We start from the raw sequence: 7,500 nt of genomic DNA on the forward strand, positions 1-7,500 counted from the left end.
ATATCGGACTGAATGTGTCAGGTGTTATTTTTTTTTCTTCTTTTTGTCTTTTTTCCTTTTCTTTTTTTTTTCTTTTTTTTTTTTTTTATGTACACGCGATACCACCTTAATTATAGTGATTTATGAGTGCCACGGAAGGCTCTCGAGATACGAACATGTATATTCACGGCGATATCTCTGCTTCTCTTTTTGTCCCCTTCCCTCTCTCTCTCTCTCTCTCTCTCTCTGATTTTCTTTTTCTTCTTTTCTTTTTTTTCTTTTTTTTTTTTTTCGTTGTTGTTGTTGTCTTTCCTTCTTCACATTATCTCATTTTACTTGTAGCTATTCTATCGTTTATAGCGCGCGACGCGTAGACGCATTGACAAGGCGCGCTTTAGAGGTGTTCGACTCAAAGAGACACGTCAAACTAGTTTTCCTAGATTATGGTCTTTAAGGCCTAACGTTCAAGGTAAAACCAGGGCAAGACCGTGCTTTATCGTTCCCGCACATCGACGTTAACGATAGTTACCGATCGAACAGCTTGTTCGGGGAAGCGTGAAATCATTGACGAAAGCGTGATATCCGATAGCCATCGGCGTTATCTACAATGTAAATCCGTAATATGCTAGTAGCTTACGATTAAAAGAGGGCAATACGTTGCGATCGAGCGTACGCAAAAAATAACGTACACGTAAATATATATAAATAAATGTTAACGTACGATAAAATACATTGAAAATGATAAAACTATAGTCTCTCTCTCTCTTTTTTTCCTTTAAAACGATTTCACTTCAAAAATCATTCTTTCATCCGTTAATAACCTTGAACGTACGAAGCTTAGAAACGATTTATCTCTCTCTCTCTCTCTCTCTATCTATCTCTCTCTTTTATATTTCTCGATATATAAATACGTATGTACATATATACATACATACATACATACATACATACATACAAAAATATATGCGTATTTATTTATATATTAATCGTTTCGGACAAGGATCTCTATCTGTTTAAGTAGTAAAAACCGATAATATGTCAGACGTATTCGTAACGTCGCCGTGGCCGTATATTTAACTACTGTAGAACAAGAACATTCACGACAATACGGATTATTGAAAATAATCCATACAATATATGTTTTATACAAACACACACACACACACACATACACACATACATATACACACACATACACACACACACACACTAATATGAATTAAAGTTTGTAACAAATATCGTGAATAATTGAAAAAGAAAGAAATAATAAACATTGGAAGAATTATAGTTAAAAGGAAAATCGGTAAACAAAAATCAATCAATAAACATTTGGCCGCTTTTAACGTTTAAACTTTTAATCGAGATACTATTATCGTATACAATAGAACGTACACGTTTTCTTTGCCATTAAGAACAATCGTAGCTGTTAGGAACATTTTGTATCCTTCTTTTCTTTCTTTTTTTTTTTTTTTTTGTTTTTAATATTATTTTTTCCTACCTCCCCCACCCAACCTCCTCTCACTTTTTTTCTCTATGTCTCTCTTTTCTTTATGCTACGCTCGGAATAATAGAGACGAGGAGTGTGCATGTTTTCGAGGCGGGCGCTAAAAACGAGGCTCGATTACGTAACCAGCAACGCTCGACACGTAGTCCGACGACCTTCCTCTATGGAAAGGATGGATCTGAAATAGCAACGACCCGAATATGGGTCAGCATGCATTGTGGCTCGACCCTCTTCGCGCGGAGCGCCGCGCCGTCCCGCGCAACCCCGCACTGCACCGCACCGCACCGCACCGCACCGCACCGTCACGCCATCGAGTTGCTAGAGTCGAGCAGAACCGAGCTAACATATAACCATCTATCTAAGCGCTACATACGAACTGCAACTAACTCGCTAACGTCGAGAGACGAAAACGATGAAGCTGCCTTCGAAGAACTCACCGAAATAAATGTTTTATTAGACCGACTCTAGCCAACTCATTCTTCTAATCTCCCTCTCTCTCTCTCTCTCTCTCTCTTTCTATCTATCTATCTGTCCTTTTTTCTGTAGTACTGTTAAAATCTAATCGAGAAAAAACGCACGCTTATTGCGACACCATTAGAGCAATAATTGTTCTTGTTTTTTCATTTTTTTCTTTTCGTTTTCGTCTTTTTTTTTTTTTTTTTGTTTTTCTATTTCTTTTTTTTCTATCATTATAGCAAACGATATTTAACATTATTCAAGGAGGACGTCGATTTTATTATTTCTTTTTTTTCTATTGGTTTCACTTTTCTTATCAAATCGAAATGATTTATCTACAGGTGCAAGCGTTTCATTATACGCATTGAAAGTTCTTCTTCCGATTTTTCCTTGGCAAATGTAGAATAATGATCTATGAAAAAATATAAATTTTACATTCGGATGTTCTTTTAATTTCTTTGAGCTTTTGAAAATATTAAAAGGGATCATTTTATAATTTTGCGATATAAAATTTGTTTTCTCTCTCTCTCTTTCTCTCTCTCTCTCTCTCTCTCTCTCTCTCTATCTATCTATGTATCTCTAAGTCTGTCCATCTGTCCGTCTGTCTATCCATCTTTCTCCCTCCCAATTCACATCGCGAAACGCTTAAAGAGAACTCATTTTATTTCCTTTTGACCCCGAACGGTCGACCCAATTCCATGTCCGAAGAAAATTCCTATCGTCGACTGAACAATTTTCGTCCGGAATATTCGAAAGGGCGGATAATATATCTTGCTGTGTGACGACAGAGAGAATCAGAGAGAATCAGAGAGAGAGAGAGAGAGAGAGAGAGAAAGAGAGAATGAGAATGGAAAGAGTATTAAAAAAATAAAAAAAAAAAAAAAGGAAAAGAATAAAAAGAGGGTATATGCTGAACGAAGGTTCGACAAAAGGAAAGAGAGAAAAAGAGAGAGAAAGAGAGAGAAAGGACAAGCTGAGATCTTCGATAAAAGAAAGAGAAAAAGAAGAAAGAGAGAGAGAGAGAGAGAACGGATACGGAGTTATAAAGAAACAAGAGAAAGAGAGAAGACTCGTTGGGGTAGGTCGCGTTCTATTTTGGTGTATCACGTCGAAAGTGTATCACGTTGAAGTTGCACGGTAGGGTAAAGCATGAAAAAGTCCGAAACGTTAATGAAATCGATATGAGAAGGAAAAGCAGGAAGTCCAATTTACCAAGTGAATTTTGGTGATATTAAACGAAAAGAAATGAAAGAATAAAAAACAAGAGAAAAAGAAATATATATATATATATATATATATATATATATATATATATACATACATATTATTTTCGAAAGAATTCAACGATATTAATAGAACGGATATTAAAATATATTCGTTCCTATATGTCAATGTTCTATCAAAGAAGTTATTTAAAAGACTAACGAGAACGATTAATTGTTATTCGATTGATTCAATCGAACGAAATAGGAATAAGGATATATGAAAATATGATTCGCCCTTGGTTCGGAATATCCTTTCGTTCATTCTGTTAAAGAGGTTTTGTTTTTTACCGGATCAGGAAGCGGCAACGTCAGCGTCAGCCTTAGCTTCAGCGTCAGCGGCAGCAGCTGTTGCGAGAGAAGACGGTCGCGTGTTACCGTAGTTTAAGAGAGAGTAAGTGAGTGAGGGAGAGAGAGAGAGAGAGAGAAAGAGAGAGAGAAAAGAGAGAGAAAAGAGAGAGAGAGAGAGAGACAAAGAGAAGGAAAAGAGGTATACTGGGAGAAAAGAGATTGGGGTAGGTCGCACGAAATGAGAGAGAGAGAGAAACAGAGTGAGAAACAGAGAGAGAGTGAGAGAGAAAGAGAAGGAGAAAGAGAGGGAGAATTGGTTTGCGAGGTAGATGGAGAGGGGGTAGTCTTCACTGGAAGCGAATAGAACTACCAGAGAAAGAGAAAGAAAGAAAGAGAGGGATAGAGGGATAGAGCAAAGAGATTGCGCATGTGTACGTACGCTTCGAATGCGTCGAATGACGCGAAGGAAGGGTGCTGGTGGTGGTAGTATTAATGTTGGTGTTGGTAGTACTGGTGGTGGCGGTGAAGGCGGCGGCAATGATGGTGGTAGTGGTGGTGGTTGTTCTGGTGGTGGCAGCGTTCCTCAACCTTTGCCCCAGAATGCTCCACGTAATACCCGATATGCAGAACGCCACGACGCGACGCGTTAATCGCGAACCGTTCGCAATTTCGACGTTTCTATGCGTTATCCCTATACCAATAGATTCTATCTGTTTTATTAGGGGTGATAGAGGGAGGTGGAGTAATTGGAAGGCGATAATAGATAAGAATTTGGATTAAATCTGAAAATATTTTGTTTACGTTCAAGATCGTTTAACTTCGTTAAACGAATAATAAAATAAATGCGATCGAAAAGTAATTATTTCGTATATTATTACGAGAATTGTTTTTAACTATTATTGTCATGGTTTTGCGTAAATGCATATTGCGCATTGATCATTCTTTCTTTTTTTTTTTTCTGCGTTTAAAGAACAAACGAAAAGGATATTTCCGGGCGGGAGTACGTTCACACTGGTGACCTACTATCGGCGTCCTTCGAAGGTTTTTGGGTCAATCTCGATCGAAGATGACGCCCGGGGGTGGAAGCATTGCGAGCTAGCTACCAAGCTACCTAGCTAGCTAGCTAGCTACACCAAGCAAGCAAGCGAGCGAGCGAGCGAGTGAATAAGAGAGGGAGAGAGAGAGAGAGAGAGAGAGAGAGAGACACAGGCTACATTTTATCTCATTTCACGAGTTTATTTGGCACGCGTACCGCATCGAAACGTCGCGCGTGTCGCAAATAAAGACGCGGCCTGGCGCGTATTCAAACCTCTTTGAGATTACATCGTAGTAAACTTTTCGTAGTCGTCGCGACGCTCTGCCGTTCCCCTTTCTCGTCTCATCTACCAACGAGTGGATAAGATGAAGGAGGGGTTAGGGAGGAAGTTGGTCATCTTTAACGATCGAAGAAATAGATACATGTGTGTTATATGTATTTATCTCGAGTACCAAGGAAAATCTCTTTCCCTGCATATTAAATTGTATCCTTTTTCTATTAAATTCCACGACAATACGATAATCTATTTGATAATTTAATTATTATTTCATGTCTTTTGCATTAATATTTGTATGATTATCTTTTATTCAACGTGAGGGTTCGATCAATTATTATTCTCCCGCTCGAAGTTGTTCTCGAGTGCAATCGAGTTGCCCTTCGTAAGTCTTTTGGTTGCATAACAAAAATGCATCTACGTAACGACGTGAACCGATCTTGTCACGTGGGGACCACGCATATATTTCTCGTCCATTATTCAAACATAATGTATCTTCTTTTCTCTCTCTCTCCTCCCCCCCCCTCTCTCTCTCTCTCTCTCTATTTCTCTTTTTTTCCCTCTGTTGGACGAGAAATCTAAAGAAACAAATAAAAAATTTATCCAAATATTTTTACCGAACCACAGAAAGTATTTAATAAAAAGATCGATCTCCTCTCCTATCGAATCTATCAAAAAAATTTCATTTTCCCCTTTTCGAAATTCACGTTAACTTTACGCGTTTATTCGTTCTATTTATTCTGAAAATTTTTCTTCCTCTTTGGTTCTTTCTCATTCTCCGATAGAAGGTAACCTTCCTCATCGTCTCTCTCTCTCTCTCTCTCTCTCTTAAAAAAAAACATCAACAAAAACGTTAGAAATTTCTTTGCATCTCTTCGTAAAAAAAAAAAAAAATAAAAAAAAAGAAAAAATAAAAAAAAAAGAAAAGGAACAGAGAAAAAAAGAAGAAACATAAAAAAACATAACTACTTACTTGAATAGATCCTACAAACATGAATAAGCGGATATGTGTATTAGTATTATCTGTGTGTTTGAAAAAGAGCATTGAGGAAAAAGAGAGAGAAAGAGAGAGAGAGAGAGAGAGAGAGAGAGGAGAAAAGGGGAAAAAAAATGAAAAAAGAGAAAAACATTTCCGAATCCAAGGTCTAACTTTCCTGCCGTCCTTTCGAGAATCGCGTGGAAGCTTTCGACGAGGAAAAAGAAAAAGAGAGAGAGAGAGGGAGGGAGATAGGGAAAGAAAGACAGAGAGAATCGACGCAAAAGAGGGAGGCAGGCTCCACGAGCTGAGGAGGGAAACGAGAGAGAGTGAGATAGAGAGGGTGGGAGAGAGGGAGAAGGAGAGGGAGAGGGAGAGAGAACGCTGCGAATGGACGGCCGGTGAGCGAACCGAGGCGCTGTGACGACTGACCCAGTTACTGGGTGGAGGTAATGACCGATACTACACCTAACTCTCCTCCCCTCCCTCATCACAAGTCCAGCCCTGTCTTCTTCCCTCCAACTTCTCGTTTACCCTCTCTCTCTCTCTCTCTCTCTCTCTCTCTCTCTCTCTCTCTCTCTGTCTCTCTTTCTCTATCTATCTATCTTTCTCTCTTCGTTTCGCATACGTTATATTCGCGCGCACACAAGTTCAAAAGCGATTTCCCATCGACTGTTAGGAGGTACGTGAATGTAAAAGTGTTAGTGTATATATGCGCCTACGCGTACAATCTCTTTGCTCTATCTAGAACTGCTCTACGAGAACTCTAGGAGCTAACTAACAGTCACGTAATATTGTTCCCCAGAACCCTGAGCTTTTTACTTTCAATTTCTATTAGTCGATTAATTTATTCGTTCGTCCTCACCAATTCTTGAAACTTTTCAGGATCTTACGAATTTTCTTCTCTTATTCTACCTTCTCTTTTTTCCTTTTTCACCTTTTTTTTTTTTTTTATTTCTTTTCACTTTTCTACTTCTTTTACTTTTATCATTTGCTCTTGTTCATTTATTTAATATATAAATATAGAGATATATTTTGTATCGAGTTATATCATAGATCTGTCTTTTCTTTTCGTTTCAATTAATTTCTTCGATGGCAAATTGTAAAAAAAGTAAAAAAAAAAAAAAAAAAAAAAAAAAAAGAAAAAAAGAAAAGAAAGAAAATCTATATACATACAAATATAAATAGTAACGCAACGCGGATATTTTAATTCTTCTTCGTTTTCTTTTACTTCGTGTTTTTTTTTTTCTTTTTTTCTTTTTTTCTTTCGATAAGTAAATCGATTCTCTTTTTAGAACGTTTCGATTTCGTGACGGAATCTGGATCAGCCAAGAAAACCCTCGTAATTTATTTTATTACTCCGCGAATAAGTAAGTACTTACTTACTTACATACTTACTTACGCTTGCTGCGACGTCGTTTACGAACGCATGCGCATGTCCGTTGCTACGAAATACGCTCTCTTAGCGAGCTTAAGCAGAATCAAGAGCGTAAAGTTAAGCCGTAGAACCCTTTGCAATATTTTTATGCGCAAAAAAGAAAAAGAAAAGAAAGAATCATCCGATCTCGACAAGATTACATAGTTTCTTATTAATTGTACGGATGAAAGAAAAAAAAAAGAAAAAAAATATATATATATATAATTCTTATTACTTATTGTTTCTTATCTCGTGACGATTTTTTCCTTTATTTTTAATTACTTTTCTCTTTCCTTTTTGTTTTC

At 37.4% G+C, this 7,500-nt stretch overlaps 1 protein-coding gene across 7 annotated transcripts in view; it reads left to right on the plus strand.

Annotated features, from left to right (window-relative positions):
- The window catches only part of LOC124426930 (hormone receptor 4-like), a 110,398-nt gene that overhangs the window by 38,497 nt on the left and 64,401 nt on the right, over positions 1 to 7,500 (plus strand). The window contains exon 3 of one of the 7 annotated variants that reach the window (XM_046969225.1): positions 7,074 to 7,148. The exons of the other annotated variants lie outside the window; for them this stretch is intronic. The gene's annotated coding sequence lies outside the window, so the exon portion shown is untranslated. The remainder of the gene's footprint in view (positions 1 to 7,073; positions 7,149 to 7,500) is intronic. 7 annotated transcript variants of the gene reach the window in all.

The sequence above is a fragment of the Vespa crabro genome, chromosome 9 (genome assembly GCF_910589235.1).
Source record: "Vespa crabro chromosome 9, iyVesCrab1.2, whole genome shotgun sequence".
In the NCBI taxonomy this organism is placed as follows: domain Eukaryota; kingdom Metazoa; phylum Arthropoda; class Insecta; order Hymenoptera; family Vespidae; genus Vespa; species Vespa crabro.